Source organism: Periplaneta americana, chromosome 2 (assembly GCF_040183065.1).
Source record: "Periplaneta americana isolate PAMFEO1 chromosome 2, P.americana_PAMFEO1_priV1, whole genome shotgun sequence".
NCBI lineage: Eukaryota > Metazoa > Arthropoda > Insecta > Blattodea > Blattidae > Periplaneta > Periplaneta americana.
This window is the reverse complement of record NC_091118.1, coordinates 197361151-197384393: the sequence shown is the minus strand read 5'-3', so window position 1 is coordinate 197384393 and position 23243 is coordinate 197361151. Positions and strand designations below refer to the sequence as shown.

General features: G+C 36.4%; 1 protein-coding gene across 3 annotated transcripts in view; it reads right to left on the bottom strand.

Annotated features, from left to right (window-relative positions):
- Ets98B (DNA-binding protein Ets98B) overlaps positions 1–23243 on the bottom strand; it is a 159357-nt gene that overhangs the window by 38077 nt on the left and 98037 nt on the right. The gene's annotated exons all lie outside the window — the stretch shown is intronic.

The following is a 23243-nucleotide window of genomic DNA, read 5'->3' as shown; positions in this document are numbered from 1 at the left end:
CTAAGCTCAGAAAAGAATGAAGTCAATTGAGAATTTGAAAGTTTTCTTGTTTTTTACATATAGTAACTTTAATCATAATTTGAATAAATACATGGCAAATAAATTTATTAGGCCTATATAGTCTGCATGTTAAGATAAAATTGATTCTCCATATTTTCTCAAGAGAACAGAAATATTATAGGTAGAAAGCCATTCAATGAACGACGTCTATTGACAATATTCGTTTACGTGGGAACAAGAATAATTTTTGAGATCATTATAATTTGTATTAATTTAGTGCAACTACATCTAATTTAATACAATATTATTCAAAATAAAAATAAAATAAAAATAATTTCAATAGTATTAAAGCTTTCCGAAATTAGGTTTATCTTTTCAGAAGTTGAATTTACTTTTCCTGAAATTAGTGTTACATCTTCTGAACTTTATATATTACTATTTCTAAAATTAAAATTACTTTTTTTAAAGTTGTATATACTTTTCCCGAACATTTTCCGAAATTGAGATTGAAAAGGTGTTGTTGACTATGTCCTTTTTTTTACTGTTTTTCCCTTCAGAAATGTCTTAGGCCTAACTAGTTTCAATGGAACAGTGTAGGCCTACCTCAGAGTGAGAAAAATGAACAATAGATTTAGAGCTCACGTAATTATACCATTAATTAGGAGATCTTGAAACAATGAGAGATCGCGTGTATCTTTTTATAAGCATAAAATTTCTCCCAAAGTCACCTTATGTCATTAATTTATCATCTTCGTCGTCATAATTATGAAAAAAGGGACAATGTCTTGCTCGTGCAAATTCAATTCGCCATAACATTAGGTTAAATCATGAGACTGAAATCATAGCTTACTTTTATGCAGATAAACTTCTCGGAACTGTTTAACTGAGCGTTAAATTCAATCTTCGCTACATGTATAAGGAAACTAGTGGGGTCGAATTGATTTTAAAAAAAGTTCTGTGTTTTGTGTAATCAAATTATTTGGGAAGTGACCATCACTGCGGTCATGATTGGTGATATCATCGGATTCCTGCATACTATTTGTCCCCGACGACCTCTTGGACTTGCCAGACCTTCAGCATCTGTTGACACCGCATGCCTAATCAAGGAGGAAGATACCTTACGGCCACAATGAAGGTACTTCAAGGGAATGACCTGTCCCAAGTCAAAATCACTCTCAAAGTATGCGGATCGAATTCCGAGGCTGTATTCACGCAGTGCAATTGCTGTTCAAGATCAGCTATTTTAGATTTTGAATTCGGCGTTATATAGACACGCTTGGAGTTGTTTCTTTTTGTTACATCAGTAAAATGCAACATTTCTCAGCGATAGATCATGTAGCAATAAACTTAGCGTATTTTAATACGATTTTTGGGAGTAAGTTACATTTCTCTTCCTTACGTACGGATATATTAACCATATTACTAATGGTGTTCGTTATTTTCGAATTTCTTATGTAAGTTAAGTAAGACATTCTGATATTTTCAATTTAAAAAGTAATAAATTGAAGCTCCATGCATTGTGGGTCCCTATCACCACGGCATGGCGCGTCCTCAGGTTGCGGATAGAGGAGACGGCCTCCAGATATGGAGGGTAGCTGCGAATATATTGAATAAGCAGTCGTGGACAGCCGATAAGAGGTGGTCCTCCAAACGATTAGGGAAAACGCGGAAATTCTAGTTGAAGCAAGTAAAGCGATAGGGTTGGAAGTAAATCCCGAAAAGACTAAGTATATGATTATATCTCGTGACCAGAATATTGTACGAATTGGAACTATAAAAATTGGAGATTTGTCCTTCGAAGAGGTGGAAAAATTCAAATATCTTGGAGTAACAGTAACAAGTATAAATGACACTCGGGAGGAAATTAAACGCAGAATAAATATCGGAAATGCCTGTTATTATTCGGTTGAGAAGCTTTTGTCATCTAGTCTTCTGTCAAAAAATCTGAAAGTTAGAATTTATAAAACAGTTATATTACTGGTTGTTCTACATGGTTGTGAAACTTGGCCTCTTACTTTGAGAGAGGAACAGAGATTAAGGGTGTCTGAGAATAAGGTTCTTAGGAAAATATTTGGGGCTAAGAGGGATGAAGTTACAGGAGAATGGAGAACGTTACGCAACACAGAGCTGCACGCATTGTGTACTTCACTTGACATAATTAGGAACATAAAATCCAGAAGTTTGAGATGGGCAGGACATGTAGCACGTATGGGCGAATCCAGAAATGCATATAGAGTGTTAGTTGGGAGCCCGGAGGGAAAAAGACCTTTGGGGAGGCCGAGACGTAGATGGGAAGATAATATTAAAATGGATTTGAGGGAGGTAGGATATGATGGTACAGACTGGATTAATCTTGCTCAGGATAGGGACCAATGGCGGGCTTATGTGAGGGCGGCAATGAACCTACGGGTTCCTTAAAAGCGAGTAAGTAAGTAAGTAATAAATTGAAGCTAAAACGTGACATTATTGTTAAGAGATGATTTTGCTTCACAATAAATCAGAATCAACCAACTTCTTAACAGTAACGTTGACTTATTTAGAAGTGTTGTAGTTGGCTGTGAGATCAGCTATTTCAAACTCTAATGCCGTTAAAATATGGGGAACATGAAACAAGAAGGCATTTCTTAGAATCTGCAAATCTACTTTGAAAGCAATGGGCTTGCGCATACAAATAAGTCTCGGGGGACGTCTTCAGAATCATTAGTCGGGGAAATGCGACAGTACTTTGTTTTTCTTTTCAGAAACGAGACAATATACTTAGAGGGGAAGCTGGTTACAAGATGTCTCTACCGTCATATCCTTTTGCGCCCCTGTTTGCGACATATGGCGCTGCTGGCGTTGACGTCAAAAGAGAGTTCCTTTCGATCTAAAGTTACGCGATTCGTGAGAACTGGAGACTCAATTGTTTCCAACCCACGTGACGATGTTACGGTCGTAAATCACGTGACATGTCACATGTTGCTGCAATGTTTTGTTGCTACTAAATATAGTTATTATTTTCTTTGTATCATATGTCGCCTAAGTGTTACAGTTTGTAAAAAAAAAGTATTTCTTTACATTTAAGGCCACCAATGTCATGGACTTCTGTGTCTCGTTGCCTTTTTTTCACTGTATATTTGAGTTATATTCTCGCTAAATGGGACAGCAGTGCAGAGGTTCGATCTAGAGAGGATCGTATGAACATTTTGATCTAGAAACAAGCTATAGGTATGTTTCTTCAGAGTAGCTGCTTTGATTTTCTCTGCCACTTTTATGGTATATGGTTTATGGTATGTAACATTTATAGAGTGGTAGGGATACACAGAAACGAGTTAGGTTAGGTGTGGGCATTTCGTCTCAGTGTGCCTACTTTGGTTAACTAAGCTTTTAGTCGAGTTCCATTACTTTGTTTAGTTGTATTGACATTATAGAAGCCATCAGAACCTTCGAAATGAGCATTAATGGATGCTGCAATAGCATCGTTGACTGCAGAAGTACCTACAAGTCATAATTATTTTTGTAGAAGTCCTCAAAATCTTTGAAACGATTGCTGCAACCTCACAAGAACAGAACAGGTATTTACAAGTCAAGACGATAATGTAGAAGTCTTCGCAACTTTATAAACGAGCGAAAAATAAGCTATAGTCTCTGAGTGATATATGGATACATTACAGGTGAAAGATAAAACTCGAATGTATTTAGGACAAGCAGACGAATCCATTGCTCTACCTCTAGAATTTAAATTTTATGTGAACTACAAAACTCTCCGTAAATTATTTTCCATTAAGTAAACATTTTTCGTAACCAACATCACATTTTCTTAATATCCAAAATATTGTTGAACACTGTGAACTATTTCGTCATGTGTTAAATTAACTTTATGTACTTTTAAAATAACAATCATTATTTATTACGGAATCAATTGTCATGTATTTTTAATATGGACAGAGAAAATAGGGAATGAAGCTGTACTAGAAAGAGTGAGTGAAGAAAGAATGATGCTGAAACTGATCAGGAAGAGAAAAAGAAATTGGCTGGATCACTGGTTAAAAAAAAAAAAACTGTCTAAAGGATGCACTGGAAAGAATGGTGAACGGAAGAAAAGTTCGGGGCAGAGAAGATATCAGGTAATAGGCAACATGGATCGTATGCATATAGAGGAAAGATTGGAGAATGCTGGGTTTGCAGTAAAAGACCTAACCTTGGGAAGAAAACTATGGATTAATGAAGCCTACAGAGTTAACATAAAAGTACGAACACTAAGAAAATGTATTTACATGCTAACTCACATTTGCGTTTCCATGTTATATTTAGAATATACTTTGCTGCTCTTAAAATCGGCATAGGCGGGAAAAAAAGTAGTTTCCCCGGAATCAGGGACAATACCGCCGAAAGCTGGATGCGTGGCAACCTTAGCGAAGTGCCTGTTCGGAAATACTGTCTGTATTAATTTGAATTTGTGCCGAATAAGCAACCTCATTTATTAATTTTAATGGCATATTTAAGTGCATATTTTTCGACTTTAACTACATATTTGTGTGCATATTTAAACTAGCTATATTTGGTGCATAAAAATCTATGTCGAAGTTATTATTCATTCCTTTGATCCCTGACGTACTAAAAAGCAAATAGGAATACTTTAATGTTTATATAATAATAATAATAATAATAATAATAATAATAATAATAATAATAATTTTAAAAATAGCTTTTACACATAGGCCTACAGTTAACTTGTTATAATTATTATATTTACTATGAGGGTACGTAACAAATATTGAAAGCGCATCTGCAGAAAACTTTGAGAGAGACTGGCTTCGGGTACCCACCGATTTGGAGTAAAAACCGTCGAAGTCGCGTTTGTTACGTGGAATGAAGATTGAACTCCTGCGGTGCTTAACTGTAATTAATACGGCGACCATGTTGCCCGGTTCCGGGCTCCTGTTTGTTGTTACTAGACGTCGCGCAAGTACCTTGATGAAGTTGACGACCTACTTTTCTTCTGCTCAGCCTTCCTTCATGGCTCGGTGCCTCCGAAGAACCTAACGCACTCAAACCGACTCCATAATACCTCTTACATCGAATCACGTACTCTCGACCAGCAGCACTACCTGGAAATTACGCGTCCGTTGTTGCGAGGGACCATGCCAATACACACAGACTAATTTCTCGGTATGGAGATTTCTCTATGATATTTGAGTATGGCTCCTTTCTCAAGGAAGTGACGTCTGCAAGTACGTTTCTTAGAAACCGTTTTTGTGCATTAACCAATTTAAGGAGACCAACATTTAAAACTTGTTAGAATTTTATTTTATGTAACTTTTTATTAAATACTAGCCGTACCCGTGCGCTCCGCTGCACACGTTAGAAATAAATATAAAGTAATTACATAATTAAAATAGGACATTTGATCCAGGGAACATTCGTGTTTTGATAGAAGGATAAATCGTTTAATATGTTACTTAATTTAAATTGGATCCAAATAATTAAAATGCGATCATTTTGGTCCAGAGACACTCATTTGGTGCAATGACAATTCCTTTAACATGTTTCTTAATTTTTATTACATGCAACCATAGTTTAATGAAGATTGATATCATTTAGATTTAATGTGTATATTTTATTTTGCTTGTTATAGGTTTCCATTGAATTATGGTAATAACTTAATTTTAACCCTTGTTTTCTACGTATTCAGTAAATGGCGCTTGGCCCACTATGGTTCTGAACCCTTCAAATAGCTTAAATTATATTATATAATATTACATATTATACTATATTATATTATATTATATTATATTATATTATATTATATTATATTATATTATATTATATTATATTATATTATATTATATTATATCAGGAGTTACTGTAATAACATTATAGCATTATGTCCATCTGAGAAAGTACACTTTCCAATGGTGAAATAATAATTAATTATACAAATCGGTTAATTTAGCTTCCGATATTACTTCATACAAACACAGAAACATTCTCTGTAGGCTATATTTCATAGTTTTCGATTGTTGCTGTCCAAGGCCCCTTATGGACGAAGTCATTTGTTTTTTAATTCATTACACGGCCTTAAATGGCAGTTATTTTAATTTTAAAACTCATTTATCTCATTAAATATCAGTCCTATCCAAATGTTTCAAGGAATAAAACTTATCGCAAATTATTTTTAAAGAAACTTTTGTTATGTAACATTTTTCACAAAAATCAATAATAAGCGAGATATTTCGATTTATTTAATTCAGGCCCCCTTATAACCCCCCTTTTAAATAATGTATTTTGAATGCCATATAGCCTAAAATCTAAGTTACAACGAACTTAATTTATATTCCAATTTTCATCGAAATCCGTTCAGCCATTATCGCGTGAAAAAGTAACAAACATACAGACAGTCATACTTACTTACTTACAAATGGCTTTTAAGGAACCCGAAGGTTCATTGCCGCCCTCACATAAGCCCGCCATCGGTCCCTATCCTGTGCAAGATTAAGCCAGTCTCTATCATCATACCCCACCTCCCTCAAATCCATTTTAATATTATCCTCCCATCTACGTCTCGGCCTCCCTAAAGGTCTTTTTCCCTCCGGTCTCCCAACTAACACTCTATATGCATTTCTGGATTCGCCCATACGTGCTACATGCCCTGCCCATCTCAAACGTCTGGATTTCAAGTTCCTAATTATGTCAGGTGAAGAATACAATGCGTGCAGTTCTGTGTTGTGTAACTTTCTCCATTCTCCTGTAACTTCATCCCGCTTAGCCCCAAATATTTTCCTAAGCACCTTATTCTCAAACACCCTTAACCTATGTTCCTCTCTCAGAGTGAGAGTCCAAGTTTCACAGCCATATAGAAGAACCGGTAATATAACTGTTTTATAAATTCTAACTTTCAGATTTTTGGACAGCAGACTGGATGATAAGAGCTTCTCAACCGAATAATAACACGCATTCCCCATATTTATTCTGCGTTTAATTTCCTCCCGAGTGTCATTTATATTTGTTACTGTTGCTCCAAGATATTTGAATTTTTCCACCTCTTCGAAAGATAAATCTCCAATATTTATATTTCCATTTCGTACAATATTCCCGTCACGAGACATAATCATATACTTTGTCTTTTCGGGATTTACTTCCAAACCGATCGCTTTACTTGCTTCAAGTAAAATTTCCGTGTTTTCCCTAACCGTTTGTGTATTTTCTCCTAACATATTCACGTCATCTGCATAGACAAGAAGCTGATGTAGCCCGTTCAATTCCAAACCCTGCATACAGTCATACAAACAAAAATTTCAAAAAAGAGATTTTCGGTTTCAGGGTGGTTAATTATATATGTTAGGACCAATTATTTTTGGAAAATCTAAAATTACCAGAAAAATTTCGGCTACAGATTTATTATTAGTATAGATTTTGATTATAATTTTCTGTGATGTTTTGAAATGTTTCTGCTATCATTTTAGATTAAATAATTGGATAAAGCAGGAAAAAAAAACTTAATTCCCTGAATAAGAAATATAATCAACTACTTGTTGTGTAACATGAAGCCTCTGACATTTACAAAAAAAGCTTTCAACTACAAGCAAGCATAAATCTACGTTTCTTATACTTCGCATGCTAGGATTAATCACAGATAACAAGAGAAGTGAGGAAGAACATAAAGCATGTCTGCAGAAACACGTCTGTTAAAGGCAATGTTTCGAAACATTTAGAAAACGTTACTCGTATTTCAATTGACTCAGCGTGGAAACTTCGACCACTTGCAACAAATAAAGCTACTTGTAGGAAAGGTGTTATTAGATATGGTATTTGAAATAATGGTATTATTTGTTCCTCAACTGATAACACTTTTTTCCTCCTCCGTTATACAATGTCGTTTACGTAACTTACAAATAGATGTGGGTAGAAAGTATCCAATATTACCAACATAGAAAATTAAAGTTTATTAACACACTTTGCGCAATACCAATTAGGTTTTCGTGACGTAACTTATTGGGTGCTTGAACGCGTGTTGAAATAATTTTCGGCGTTTTGGGGATAGTCTACTTAACATTCCATCTTTAGTGACAAATCGGTATTATAGCTGTCTATGAAGGCTCCTGAAAATGAAATTAAGACATTATACCTATTTCACCACACGGCTGAAACATACACAAGCTATGCAACCACCAAGAATTCCTCAAATCTCTTAGGCCCGATTGCATAAACCATTTAATCTTAGATCAGAGGTTAAATTGATCCTTGTTTCAGCTGAACTTGGAATTTTGTGTTGTATAAAGTCTAATCTGAGATTAATTTGTCTCAAACTAAAGTCAACTTTGACGGAAGAAATTTCTCCGATTAAGTTAGATGATCCAAGCTCAGTTATTTATTTTCTGTTTGAAATATACGAGTGACAGATTGTGCAAATAAAATATCCATTATTATTAATATTAATAGATGTTATGTTATGTTTTATTTAACGACGCTCGCAACTGCAGAGGTTATATCAGCGTCGCCGGATGTGCCGGAATTTTGTCCCGCAGGAGTTCTTTTACATGCCAGTAAATCTACTGACATGAGGCTGTCGCATTTAAGCACACTTAAATGCCATCGACCTGGCCCGGGATCGAACCCGCAACCTTGGGCATAGAAGGCCAGCACTATACCAACGTGCCAACCAGGTCGACATATATATATTAATAGATATGATAGGTACATTTATATATATATATATATATATATATTTATTTCAATTTCTTGCCTTAATACACAAACAATCTTATATTTTATAAGGCTCTATCATGTTCAGCAGTATCAAATAACATAACCTATAATTATATTATGTTTATAACAACCATTAATTATTAATGGATATGATAGGTACGTTCATAAATTTTCAATTAACTGTATTACTAAACGAAAATTGTCGTTTTATAAAGCTTTATTATGTTTAGCAGTATCAAACACCATAACATGATAACAACTCGGAGAACAGTCAACCTTCTTCTTATTGTACGCCATTATTTACATTGCACAAAAAACCAGTGTCTCCAACAGAGTGTACGGAAAGTCGCCAAAAAGTAGTTGTAAAGTCGCTAGATTTCTCATTATCAACAAAGAAAGATTAAATTTTGTCACTATGGGGTGCTAAAAAGGTCACTCAATCCCTATTTAAGCAATATAAAAGTTAAAAGAAATTGTTGTTGAAAAAGAGTTAAAGTCGCTAGATTGGCAACACTGAACAAACCTGTCCGCGCATCACGTATTTCACCTGTTTATGCGATGTTGCCAAATCCTTTTCACGTGAACTTTGATTGCATTTGAACCAAGATAATTTGATCGCAGAAAAGTTTTATACAATAGAAGAAGTGTCTGAACTCGGTTCACTTTTCGATCTTCGATCAAAGTTGATCTTTAGTCAGGGAGTTTTATACAATTAGGCCTTAACAATTTAACATCCCTTCAAAATAACATTTTTTTCTCTGCACTTAATAATAACGGAACAGAATAGGCCGAAGTTTAGGTACATCTGGATTTTTCCTATAGCTTTAATTATTAACGCTTTCATGATATGAGCCGTTCAGAGCAAGAGTGGTGTAAGTCAAAATGAATAATGAGGGTTAAAGTAAACATTATGTAAAGTACAGCACAAAGTAGCAATTAATATTCAATTTATTTAAGCTATTAGTAGTCAGTGAATAGCAAGAAGACCATATTAATTGCTACTTTGCACGGTATTTTACAGAATTTTTACTTTAAACCTAATTACCAAATTTTGACTTGCACCACTTTTGCTCTGATCGGCTCATATATCGTAGATACAACGTTGGGCATTCAGCTAAAACAGCACAGGAACATGATACTGACAATAGAAGAACATTCCTATACTGGTGGGATTCAAACCCACGGATATTAGTTCGACGCAATATCAAAGCTGCACCTTATTGTTTCCAACACTACAGCCACATATTCTTTAGAAAATTCCAAATTAAGAATAGAAGACTGTGGACAATAATTCTGCAGTGCCTGGGAAAAGTGACATAAGTCAATTTCCACAAACCTTTTTTGATAATTTATTGACAACTTACACTGGTTTATGTCGATTTGATTTTCTTTCTGTATGAATTATTGTAATGGGAGAAATACTTATGTCTCTTTTCCCAAGCGAGCAGATGTTCCGTAAGTTGTCAATAAATTATCAAAAAAGGTTTGTGGAAACTGACTTATGCCACTTTTCCCGAGCACTACAGAATTATGGGATGTTTTCTTAGAAGACAGACTACCTGAACTGTAAAGTATTCTATTGAAAACAGAAAAGTAAGTAAGTACCTTGCGCATTGCGTATAATTGTTTATTTCAAGTGAGGAACGTAAAATTTTACGTGTTGACCAGAAAAAGATATTTTGTCCACTAATGTGAACAGTCATTGGCGTACTGGAATAGTAAAGACAATAAAAAAAAATTTCCTCTACGTACTTATTTATAGGTCCGGGGTTCGATCCCAGGTGGTGACAGGATTTTTTCTCGTTGCCAAACTTTCAGAACGGCCCCGAGGTTCACTCAGCCTCCTATAAAATTGAGTACCGGGTCTTTCCCGGGGGTAAAAGGCGGTCAGAGCGTGGTGCCGACCACACCACCTCATTCTAGTGCCGAGGTCATGGAAAGCATGGGGCTCTACCTCCATGCCCCCCAAGTGCCTTCATGGCATGTTACGGGGATACCTTTACCTTTTACGTACTTATTTATCCCTTGGGACGAATTCGTAAACACAATTGAGTGTCAAGATGAAGGATTCTCTTCCTCCTCAACCCCTTTGGAAAGTTAACACATGATGTGTTGTTTTAGATTCTTTGTTGTTGTGCGTGTCTGTTGAAGTCAGTGCCAGTTCCGGGAGAAAGGGACACAACTGTTATTGTATGCGTGAGTACATGACTCATTGCAAATGCTGTACATGCTAACTGCGTAGCTGAAGAACTGTTACAACACAGCTCCCATAAAATGCACACACTACTCTTTAGCTGTGAATTTTCTATGGAAGTTTACGTTCTCATTTCAACTTCACAATTTTTCGAGTTGTTTCAGTGGAACGGCGCATTTCGGAATGAGACAAGTGAGCTACAAGTTTGGAGTTCACATACTATAGATAATCAGTCAGTTCTGATATCGCTAGCAAAGTGTGAAAGTCCCGCTTATGTTTACAAAGTGGAAGTTTTATGACTGCAGATTTTTACATCTTATTCCTTGAACAGAGTACAACAAAATTCTATTACCATATTAATCTCAAGTTAATACTTCTTCTTCTTCTTCTTCTTCTTCTTCTTCTAGATTTATAAGGTTGTATACTTCAACTGTAGCACTTAGAGACAAATGGCCCATTGTGCACCCCATGAGCTGGAAATCAACCCAGAAGACCGCAATGCGACACCAGCCTTGCGATGCTACTGGATTTAATTTCCTATAATTCCTCGGGAGGCAATATATGTTTCCCGAGATAGGATGCCTCATTTGGCTTAGACCTGGGCAATCTAGCAAAATGTGAAGTGATGACTCAACCTCCATCCCACATTTCCTACAAGTTGGATCATCACTAAGGCCCAATATGTGTAGGTGCTTATTTAGATGGCAATGTCCAGTGAAAAGTTCGATTACTCATCTTAGAATTCTCCCAGATGAATACTTTTCTCAGACAAAAAAAAAAAAAATGTTTTCCGTAAATGTTAACACTGTTTAGTCGATAAATACTGTCCTCCTTATGATTCTAATTTTTTACTCATCATTAGAAAAACTGATAAAGAATTATTGATCTCTTTGCGGTTTTTCAATAAGATGAACTGTTTTTTGCAAATTAAAAAAGTATATATTAACACGTATTGTTATTTCTTCACACTAGAAAATCTGACAACCCTGATGCGATTAAGAGACGAAATGTTGCTCTTCAGACATGTGCATGTGCAGTAAACAAGAGCCCCTCTATGTATGCTACTTGTGGACAGTCGTGTGGAACTGTTGCCTATATACAGGTGGACTCTCATCAAGACTCGCTTCAAATTTTAATTCCGTATCTGTACGTACTTATTCGTAGATCAGCCGGCGGTGCGATGTTGCCAAACTACGCAGACTTTCAGCTTAATTTTCTAATTAACGATGCACTTAATTACAAAATGCAAAAGAGGTTTTGTATGTGTTTTAATGTATTCTGTTGTCCCCTTCAATTTGCACAGTTAGATTACTTCCACCCTGTAGATTTTCTTTGCTCGCCCAGTTCGTTGTGGCTCAACGTGGCAGCGTTTTTAGCTGTTATACTTGATCTGAAGTAAATTCCCAGCAGGATATTAAACTCCCTTTAGTGGAGAATGAATAGGTATGCACCTACTCTTTGTCTTGAGTTTGTAAATTTGTGCTTTATTGTTACAAGCGGAAGGTTTGCGCTATGTTGACAACGTGACAAAACAGTGTCACTAATTCTGCCAAAGATTGGTAGATGGCTGTTGTGAGGCATTCTACAAAACAACGAACGCTCCAGGTCATGGATAAATATATAGTAGCATGCGACACTTACTGAGTTTCCCGTAACACATACTAGAGGCGCTAATGTAGAAACTGATCTTGCTGACATCTGTTGGACGGAGGAGAACTTATTGCATCTAGCAGCTCGCCAAGTAGCGAAAACAAAAACTAATTACTCCATGCATTTAGCAGCGCACCTGGTGACGAAAATGTTAAACTATGCAAAAAATATTCCTTCCCTCCCACCCTCATCGATATTCTCAACTAACCCAATTTAAAATAAAACATTTACATTTTTATTTCTCACACCATCTTCCACTGAAAATTCTTACCGGAGTCAACAGGAAGATAAAAGAGACGATCTGTTTTACACTACCCAATTAAAATATAACCAAACAGAGACAGAAAATAAATCAAAAGATTAGATGATTGGGATTGTATTCTTTGGGTGTTTAGTGTACAGTGCAATGGAAAAGTCAGCAAAAACTACTTAGATAGTTCAATTTATTATATTACTATTACTTTACAATACATTCAACAACACTATTTTTACAACGTACATAATCATCACTGCTTATACACACACTTAGTATCACTTTATGTCCACTCACTGGCAAGTTTCTGGCTGCCATCTTGTCTTCTCGAGCATCGTGTTTGTCTCGAACGAATGGATAGAGAACTCTGGGTAATCTACCCAACGCTTAGTTCTAATGTCCACCACCCACGACGTCGGGCGCTGATCATCTTATTTGAACCCTCTTCCGTCAGATGGTGCTGACCGCAGTTTCGCATCCTATTATATATTCATCCATGCCCAGGTCTTCACGGCGGGGGAGACAACTCAGGTGAATCTCTCAGATAGCCTACAGCAGACAGTCACCAGACATACGGTTTTCGGATTTGTAATATGAAGCGGAATATGTAATGCGGAAGATGGTGGAACCGGCTTAGCCAATAAGTACAATCGGCACGTAATTCATTTCATATGGGATGTACAAAAAACATATTTGGACTGCAGTGCCAATCATCAATTCCTAATAAGTCTAATGATGTTTCTTAAACTTAATAAGAGTGAGATCGGAAAGAATTCAATAGACGATTATGATGATGATTCTACTCCATCATTGACAATGTCAACGGAGCGGTATGCTACAAAGCTGAATTAAACTTCTTGGAAATCTTCAGCAGCTATCTTGGACAAGTGTTAGGATGGTCTCCTCACGGTTGGCATGTTTTTCGAGCAAGAGAGGCCATGATCCTGGGCAGCCAGTGCAGTAACTCGTTACACAGCTGTTGCTTGATCTCAAGTACCCCCCACCCCCCGCGACCAATGACGCACACAGTCTGAGCACAAGGAAACGATTAAGACGCTCTCTCACGCGGAAATGTTTAGCTGTGGGGCTAATGGCATCACTGACAACATTAAGATCTGTGGAGTGAAGTATTACATGAATATGCAGGAGCCGGCAATATTTGTGTCACCTGTACTGACGATGAGCTGAGATCTTGGCGCTTGAACCGTTTACTATCAGGAGAGCACTCAGCATCTTCAAATTGGTAGGAACATTTATACTAATATAATGTAGAAAGAATTGAAAAGGAATGTAGGAACACCTTACTTACTTACTCACTGGCTTTTAAGGAACCCGGAGGTTCATTGTCGCCCTCACATAAGCCCGCCATTGGTCCCTATCCTGAGCAAGATTAATCCATTCTCTATCATCATATCCCACCTCCCTCAAATCCATTTTAATATCATCTTCTCATCTACGTCTCGGCCTCCCTAAAGGTCTTTTTCCCTCCGGCCTCCCAACTAACACTCTATATGCATTTATGGATTCGTCCATACGTGCTACATGCCCTGCCCATCTCAAACATCTGGATTTAATGTTCCTAATTATGTCAGGTGAAGAATACAATGTGTGCAGTTCTGCGTTGTGTAACTTTTTCCATTCTCCTGTAACTTCATCTCTCTTAGCCCCAAATATTTTCCTAAGCACCTTATTCTCAAACACCTTTAACCTATGTTCCTCTCGCAAAGTGAGAGTCCAAGTTTCACAACCATAAAGAACACCCGGTAATATAACTGTTTTATAAATTCTAACTTTGAGATTTTTCCTCCCGAGTATCATTTATATTTGTTACTGTTGCTCCAAGATATTTGAACTTCTCCATCTCTTCGAAAGATAAATTTCTAATTTTTATATTTCCATTTCGTACAATATTCTCGTCACGAGACATAATCATATACTTAGTCTTTTCGGGATTTACTTCCAAACCTATCTCTTTACTTGCTTCAAGTAAAATTCCCGTATTTTCCCTAATCGTTTGTGGATTTTCTCCTAACATATTCACGTCATCCGCATAGACAAGCAGCCGATGTAACCCGTTCAATTCCAAACTCTCTCTGTTATCCTGGACTTTCCTAATGGCATACTCTAGAGCAAAGTTAAAAAGTAAAGGTTATAGTGCATCTCCTTGCTTTAGCCCACAATGAATTGGAAACGCATTTGACAGAAACTGACGTATACGAACTCTGCTGTACGTTTCACTGAGACACATTTTAATTAATTGTAGGAACACCTCATTTCGAAAATAGTATTAAATTATAAACCTTAGACTGTAAAAATTAATCTTGGCTGGCCGAAGAAGAGATGGAGACTGTAAAAATTAATGTTGGCTGGCCGAAGAAGAGATGGATACAACAAATGAGTCTTAATTCCTTACACATTATCTCCTTTGTAACGATAATATTTCGTTCCTCTTAACTCATTAAAGAAAACCCTCCATCGTTTTGGTGGTCGTTTGACATTTGTTTTATCTTCTTAGGTAACTTATCTCAGTTCTGTTTCACTAATCTGTTTTTACCCATCTTGGATACATTCCAATCATTTACTGAATGGTTTTGGCACTCGTGCCGTATATTTTAGCTTCTTATTTTGTCTCATTTTGTGGCGAACCTTAGAGTACGCAAAGGCAAAGGCAAAGGCAAAGGCAAAGGCAAAGGCGAGAGTCGCTTTTTAACTTGCGTAGAAGCCACGATCCCGCCGAAGATATGAATGTTTATCCGTTGTCAATCTCATATCTTTTGTTGTTTTAGGGAGTGACCCGTCGTTCGACTCGCTCCAACTTATGGATGTCGTACCAAGGATCCTTCCATCAAGTCGGAAAAATAGAAGCCCAGAAAATATGGGACTACACTTGAAACTCCGGAAAGGTACGAAAAATACACAATGTAGCTATAATTTTATCTAATTTTTTTATGTCAACGGTTTTGTAGAGTTTCAATTTATATATTTTGTTCCACTTTTGTTTTCTTCTTTGAACGTAACTTTTCATTTGTACAGCATAGGTGAATCCTGAGCTGGCAGCGCTTTAATGACTATTTTATTTCCATTCCGTGGTATTTATTATTTAAAATAACTTCATTTATGAACTGAGAATTTTTTTACTTCAAAGTCTATCCATGAGACTACACTTGAAACTTTTGCGACCATCGCACTTAGAGCGACACATTGAGCGTAACAATATTTTAATGCTTAGTAGCTCTACAACGATAAGGAACGTAATAATAAAATCCATAATGTAAATTGATCATTTTGAAGAGGTGGAGAAGTTCAAATATCTTGGAGCAACAGTAACAAATACAAATTACACTCGGGAGGAAATTAAACACAGAATAAATATGGGAAATGCCTGTTATTATTCGGTTGAGAAGCTTTTATCATCGAGTCTGCTGTCAAAAAATCTGAAAGTTAGAATTTATAAAACAGTTATACTACCGGTTGTTCTTTATGGTTGTGAAACTTGGACTCTCACTTTGAGAGAGGAACATAGGTTAAGGGTGTTTGAGAATAAGGTGCTTAGGAAAATATTTGGGACTAAGAGGGATGAAGTTACAGGAGAATGGAGAAAGTTACACAACACAGAACTGCACGCATTGTATTCTTCACCTGGCATAATTAGGAACATTAAATCCAGACGTTTGAGATGGGCAAGGCATTTAGCACGTATGGGCGAATCCAGAAATGCATATAGAGTGTTAGTTGGGAGGCCGGAGGGAAGCAGACCTTTAGGGAGTGCGAGACATAGATGGGAAGATAATAAAATGAATTTGTGGGAGGTGGAATATGATGATAGAGACTGGATTAATCTTGCTCAGGATAGGGACCAATGACGGCCTTATGTGAGGGCGGCAATGAACCTCCGGGTTCCTTAAAAGCCAGTAAGTAAGTATTACAGGTTTAAGAAACTGGTTGTCCACCGCTGTGAAGTAACAGTTAGCATGCCTGACCGTAAAACGAGTGGACCCAAATTCAAATCCCGGTTGGGACAAGTTACTTGGTTGAGGTTTTTCCGAGACTTTCCCTCAACCTAATAAGAGTAAATGCTGGGTAACTTTCGGCGTTGGATCCTGGACTAATTTCACTGGCATTATCACCTCCATCTCATTCAGATGCCGTATAATCACAGCAGTTGGAAAAGCGTGGTAAAATAACCAATTAAAGAAACTGATGTGCAATATTTATTTACTCATAACATACCCGTTTAGATGTCTCCCAAACTATTGCTTATTGATTGCGTAAAAAGTCACGAGCTTTTAAAATGTGTAATCGGATTCTCTGTAATTGAAATGATTTTCGAGTTACGCCGAATGAATTAGCGTTGCCTGTTACCAAGTGAGTGTTACATCATAATGTATTGCGTAACACGATGACAAAGTGACAAAAGTAATGCGAACAGCAGCATAAAAGGCTCAATTGTTTCACTTTTTATGGTTCCATAATTAGTAAGATCAATGTCTGAGTAATTGGTTAAATTTAGATATTTGCCCTACAAAAGGAGGTACATAATTATTATATAACATTATATGAATTTGAAAGCTGTGTAGACCAAGATTCTCTGACGTCATGTCTATGTTAAGCCAGACCAGGTACGTGCTTGTGTTCTTGTCTCCGAGAAAAAATGTTCTAGCTAGATGTGAACAGCCCCGTCCGTATAACAAGACGCTTGTTAAGTACGCATGCATCAGATAAATTGGTCGAGAGACTCACGGTTATCAGAGGCACATCTGGTCAGAATTACAACATATGCATGCAGTGCAGGGACACGTAGAGGAGAAATGCTCAGTCATGAAGAAAGTAATATTTCAACAGATAGCTAAATTTCTATTGTACCACGGCATCCTTCGCAAGGGAAGAAAAGCAAGGACTCTTTGGAAGGTTTAGCAGTGAGGTTTTTCTTGGAGTTCTCTCGTTTCCATCTATCATTCCACAGTCAATCTTCATTCAAATTTTCATCAAAATCATTGCAATAGCTTCTACCCAAAATGGTGCGGCGTGATGTAGTATTGTGACTGGCGTACAGATGGAGATTTGATAGGAGCCTGAGCTTACATGGCTGAATCGACGGATGGCGCCACGTACAGTAGCTATACTGTTTTCGCTGTAAGAAAAATCCTAATGTAAACATAAGCACGTGGCTGTCATACCCGTGATTGGCTCCCAGTCGAAACACTCGCACGACGCAGGAAAATATAGTTCGTACTTGGAAACTATAATCTTGTATTATTTGAATGTAAAAAATTGAATTCTAGTCGTTAAATATAATGAAACATATAACTTCACTCATATGTAAAACGATATGTAAAAGAAAAGCTACTTTTATATTTTGTTATGCACTATGAACGCGGATGAACACCAACAGTAATACCACAGTCTAATATATACAGTCGCGAAGCTTGAAGTGATTTTTTGCAAATCTCGTGATAAAGCGCTCCAAGCGGTTAGCAACTAGAAACAATAGACTGTCCACGGTCGACTTTGGACTGTGTCGTATTTCCATCGAGTGCTAGCTCGTTGCGTATTTCACATTGATGCTTGTGAAATGTTCGGTATTGGTTGTAATGAAAATGTTAATGGCTAAAATACAATAATTGGAATAATAATATTTTACTAGAGACGTTGAAAAATTAAGTTTGTTTTAATGAAATTTATTGATCACGTTTTATTTTCAATTCTGGTGGGATTATTATTGCTTAGGCCTACTTTTTTTTTTCAAAGGATGTTTTTAATTATAGCTGTTAATTTTGTTGATATTTTTATTTGTTACTTTACTAGAGACGTAGAAAAAGTCTGTTACAATAAATTTATTGATCACGTTTTATTTCCAATTCTGGTGTGATTATTATTGCTTAACCTCATCCCACTTTGTTAACTACGTAAGCCTACACTACAAGTACCGGTACACGTAAGTTACTCCATTAATTCATATTTCCATTATTATTGTTGTAAAGGGAAATGAAAATTAATATTTATTGGTTTCATAGTTAATTATCGCTATAATCTTGAATGAGTGAAGCGATTATAGTAAATTTCAGTTCGTTTTGCACAAACAAAAATAATATTAACTTATTTCTTGCAGGTATCTTCGAGTTTATGGTGGAATTTAATATACTTCATTAAAATAATAAATTAACTTTATGCATTTAATATTTCAATAATGGAAGGAAGGTGTTAATTTTAACAAAAGAACATAACGAAAGTGTAACATATTTTGTCGTCTACTAGGAGAGAGATCTGCGATGATGAGGCGATAGTAGCGATCCTAGTGGTGGGCAACTATCCATGTTTGCATTTTTACTACATATTGAGCTTCGCGACTGTGTATAGTAGACTGTGGTAATACCGAGGTAGTCTGTTCTTGTAAAAGCGGCGTCACTTGAGCTCCTAGTTGTTCGCGTAAGCACATGGTACTGTAGTATGGCTTCTGCACCCTCAACTGTCCATTGTGAAGACAAGACTTAAAAATAATTTAATTGCAGTAATTATAAAGTAAATGTTTCCTAGGCAAACGAATGATAGTAGTGAGGTTAGGTCTACTTGACAAGTAACGGGAAATGTTTAACATAAAACAGAATGTACAACAGTAGGCGGGAACACGTACTGAGAATCTATGGCGCCAAACATTGGCCAATGAAGCCTCACTTCAGTCACGTGCTATTGTTTACATTAGGATTTTTCTTACAGCGAAAAGATTATAGTCATGTTAGTAACAAAGCGGCCGTTTAGACTCAACAATCTTTGTTAAATGAAGGAGTTGCAAGCCACAATAACAATCGGACTTTAGTGCTAGTCTTCGGGATCTCCTCCGGGAACAGGGAAGTACCTCCAACAGTAGCTGTTATTATTATTATTATTATTATTATTATTATTATTATTATTATTATTATTACTATTACTATTACTATTACAAAAACTTCTAGGTTTACATAATCAGGATTCTGTAGCTATATAACATTCATTCATTCATTCATTCATTCATTCATAGTTTTGTGCCCAAGGGCAGGTCTTGGAATGAGTGGGTGGAGAAAGAATAATGGTGACACCGATCAGTCAGGTACGGATAAAGTAGCTGTATCAGGATAGGCATCTTTGGCCCATGCGTTTTGTTTACAAACATTAACTAGTTGGTCCGGCGAGTAACGGTTAGCACGTCTGGCCGCGAAACCAGGTGGCCCGGGTTCGATTACCGGTCGGGGCAAGTTACCTGGTTGAGGTTTTTTCCGGGGTTTTCCCTCAACCCAATATGAGCCAATGCTGGGTAACTTTCGGTGCTGGACCCCGGACTCATTTCACCGCCATTATCACCTTCATCTCATTCAGACGCTAAATAACCTAAGCTGTTGATAAAGCGTCGTAAAATAACCTACTGAAATAAAAAAAATAATTAACTAGTTGTCGCGTGTCCCCCAGCCGACAGTAGTGACGACGTATATTCAGTTCCTATCGGCTGTACTGTCCATTCACTGGTGTTTTAGCTAGGGGGTAGCTATACAGCCTATCCTGATACAGCTACTTTATTCGAACCTTACTGATCAGGAAGAGAAAAAGAAATTAGCTGAGAAGAAACTTAAGGATGCATTAAGATATATGGATCATATATAGACACTAAGAGGAAGGCAGAAAATAAGAAACATTGGAGAATGATGTATAATATGGGATTTTAAATGCAAGTGCAAGCATGAATATAATTATATTAATAAATGGACAATCGGGTTATGTTTCTTTCAGTGGTAGAAGGGATTCTCGAACTATATTGATCTTGTATACTTATGGTGGTTCCTCAAGACAGTTCCATAAATTTTTTAAGTTACAATCTTTGCTGGAGAATACGATAGGTGAAATTTTCTGCTGAAATTTTGTTTATTTATTTATTTATATTTATTTACTTACTTAATTATTTATTATGATAGGAATAACAGAGTGCTTTTATTTCATCTGTAAAAGATAGTATTTTACCATTTTTCTCTATAGGCTTACATTTTATAATTGTTGTCTGCAGAAAGTATATATGCATCGATTAGACTTAATGTAGGTATTCTAATGTGATATGTTTGAATGTATCAGCCCTTTTTATTATTATTATTTTTATTATTATTATTATTATTATTATTATTATTATTATTATTATTATTATTATTATTATTATTATTACGCTAGTATTATATCATATACTGGAGGTCGTGGCTTTTTAGCCACCCAGAATAATACAAGCCATTCGTGCTTAAGCAACGTTGCCTAGTTGTAATGTTAAGACTCAGTCGTTGTTAGTTATGGTAAGTTAAATACGAGTATTACATGCGCCCGGACAAAACATTGTAGCCACGAGACGTTTGAAGTAAGTCGCGTGAAAATCATTAAAATTCCATCACTATGAGTACTTTGATATGGAAACGTATATAAAGATTTTAGCAACTCGCAGGTTGGCACCTTCGCCAAGCCCGTCAGGAACTTGGTCAGTCGCCCGACCACACGTTGCGTCGGGATATGATAACTAGCGGAAGTGTCGAAACAACGTATGACATTATAATGTTTTAATGGTGACGTTACGTAAATACACGATGAATAACACAACCGAATCATTATCCTTATTACTCCCACAAACGTCTTCATCGTTACAATAGCAACGACAAATAAATAGAAATAGACAGTGAAAACTTTGTGAAGTTTTGAAATGAATTCTAATAGGCCTATAAATTAGTAAGTGATCGAGCGAGGTGGCTCAGATACTGTTCTCCAACCAGGAGATCAACCGTGAAAGGAATGTGCTTACTATTGCCTCATCTATTGCAACGACGTAGATAAATAATATCACCGTTATAACGCCAGTTAAAAACCATGCTCTCTCCTGCATATGTTATTTCCTGTATGAAGAGATTAAAAGACCAGGGGTGCTATGCATAGACATTTCGCTAGCCCTCGCTACGAGCGTGCTAAGCTAGCCCCGGCTATCGGCTGATTACTTGTATAGGATTCATATCGTATCATATCGCTAACACTGTTTTATGAATACGAAATACGTTAGTTCGCTGATTATCCACCGGAAACCCGCGCTAAGAATGTCTATGAATATGGACCTAGGAGATTAACTGTGATCTAATTTTGTAACTAGAGTAGTATCAATATGTCTGTATCAATGTTATGGTTTGTGCTGTGAGAGTTAGCCATAGAGATAAGATTACCCACGTGTGTGACCTTATGACATCTTATGACATCAACATTCATTCACAGCATTACCCCCCTTCGTCTCATCCGGCGGATACTTTCTCGTGGTTGGAGCACAGTAGTGACGTTTGAGACTCGCATTTGGGAGGTCCCGGGTTCAAACCCTGTGACCGGCCAATCTGACTAGAATGTTTCATGGTTTTCCTGAGTCACAAAGGCAGATGCCGGTTCGGATATTTACATATCATGATTTGTCTCCATCACATTAAAACAAAATTTTAATCAGTTATATGAACACAATCCATCTATAACCTGCCATTATAGAAACCGAAACTTAACAAAAGTAAACGGCCTATTGATATATCCAAAGATCCTAAACAAGCGATGTGGCTATAGATGGTTGCATAAAAATAATAGGAATACACATATCAGTATTTATATTCGTCCTGTTGATTTTTTATTTTATGTGTGATTTTTGACGGACAGACTATGAGGTAAGTCTTCTCCAAGTAATATTTTTCTTCGTTCTAATTTCACGTTTTTCTTTCAAGCCTGTGATATATTTGACAATTAAGGGGAGATGACGGTATTTTTTGGTGAAAAATGAGTAAATTTTCAAAAAAAAAATCTTTAAAATACTCCGTGATATGTATGGAATGCAGAGCATAACATTTCGTGGGTATTTGTGCCCTTATCAGATATTGAGACGCCATTTTTAAATTTCCTGCGCTATGGATTTTTAAATCACTCGCCCCCTTTTATCGGTTTATGGCAACTTCATTTTTTTGCTACATTGCCAGACAAAATTGGATAAAATTTCTGAACTATTAAAGATACATGCGTGAAATTTAGAACACTCATTCTATAGACTATTAGGAAACTTTTCTCTGTAACAGAATTTTGTTAATTGATTTCATTTTAAAACTACGCCCGTTTGTTTGCAAGAAAGGAATTCAGAAAAGTGTTATTAAATTTTAATTGTTTATTTTACAAACTTAGGGACTAATATCTAAATTCTCTTACAGATAGTTTGTAGAGAATGCTTTTGCAAGTGCATTGCAAAAAAAAAAAACTGGGCCAATCTACCTTTACAAATGGTTTTGATAGGCCTATATCGGTTTTAGTAAAATCTTACATTGGGTATATATATTTTTTTCAAATCTGGGCCCCCAAATAATTTTTTTCAAAATATTTATTTTTGGTTGAGTTGCTACAGCTATGAGCTCTCTGCATACAAAAATTAATATTTTACACCAAATAGGAAGA